Source organism: Trachymyrmex septentrionalis, unplaced genomic scaffold (genome assembly GCF_001594115.1).
Source record: "Trachymyrmex septentrionalis isolate Tsep2-gDNA-1 unplaced genomic scaffold, Tsep1.0 scaffold196, whole genome shotgun sequence".
Taxonomy (NCBI): Eukaryota; Metazoa; Arthropoda; class Insecta; order Hymenoptera; family Formicidae; genus Trachymyrmex; species Trachymyrmex septentrionalis.
The window spans coordinates 861,939-863,157 of record NW_017305135.1 but is presented as its reverse complement, the minus strand read 5'-3'; the positions used below and the strand labels follow the sequence as shown (position 1 = coordinate 863,157).

General features: G+C 34.0%; 1 protein-coding gene across 1 annotated transcript in view; it reads left to right on the top strand.

Annotated features, from left to right (window-relative positions):
* The window catches only part of LOC108747228 (complexin), a 125,852-nt gene that overhangs the window by 78,378 nt on the left and 46,255 nt on the right, over window positions 1–1,219 (top strand). The gene's annotated exons all lie outside the window — the stretch shown is intronic.

Genomic DNA, 1,219 nt, shown 5'->3' with positions numbered 1-1,219 from the left:
TGTGTGTGTGTGTGTGTGTGTGTGTGTGTGTGTGTGTGTGTGTGTGTGTGTATGTGTGTACATCTAATAACTAATAATTATTTTAATCCTTTTTTTGCATTTAATGTATATTTCTTCGAAACTCTGTCCAAACAGTAACTTTGTATTCGTATGATTTAACGAAATGCATTACAGAGTACAATCTAAGTTTCCATTCCATGCTTCGAAACGGGCGGATAATCGTAATCCCGACTAACGGAGCGAGTGATATATCAACTCGACACTAACGCGATAATTAACGATGACTTATGGAGAAGGTCGCCGCGTGTACGCAGGTACAATGAACGAAGCAATTAACGTTGGAGTAGAACTACTGGCCATGTTGTCGTTAGTTCCAAAATGAACTTTGTTAGTTCCTAATTAAATGGAACAAATCAAATCTTTTGTATTATTGAACTTACATTCTATCTATTTGGAAAATAGTAGCCTTATTTATTGGAATAAATTAATATTATCTAGCGTTTCCTATATATAATTTCTCAAGAGAATTGTACAGCTATAGTTCTTCTCTCTTGTCACGCTGTTAAAGAAGTTGAAAAAATGTGGATTGTCCCCTCTCTTTGCCTCAGGGGAAGATTACAAAATCCTAAACTTATAAGTGACTTATAGAAAGAACACCACTCATCTTCTCTTTTTATGTATGTAAATGAGATTGTAATTTCTTAAATTAACATTTTTTAAACTAACATTGTCCAAATATATTTGTGTCCCTTGTCGTTATTTATTTTTTTTTATCTTTCTTTTGTTTTATATTTTATATTTTATGAATATAAGTCAGTCTTGTTAACAAATTATGAATTCTCTATATCTCCTTGCCGCGTTTTATTCTTTACTTTTTTTCTTCACTTTTTAAATTTTCATTTTATGAAATATTTAGTACGCAGTAAAACAATTATTTTCGGCTCCAAAATCTTCTTTCTAAAAAAACTCATTCCGTTCTCAGTTTTAAATTGTTGGCGTGCTCGCGTACTTGTATTCGCGCCCTTGTATGCTTCAACCGGTCAAAATGTATACGATCAACTATAAAACTTTTCCGGTTTGAGGGAGGAAAGGGAAGAGAAGGAGGAGGAGGTTGCGCCTCGTTTTATTCCGAACAGTATATAACACTGCACAGTAGCAACGCAGTCTCCGATGTATATAGTTGCAACGCGAGAGAAGAAGAAATAGGAATGGAGGGAAA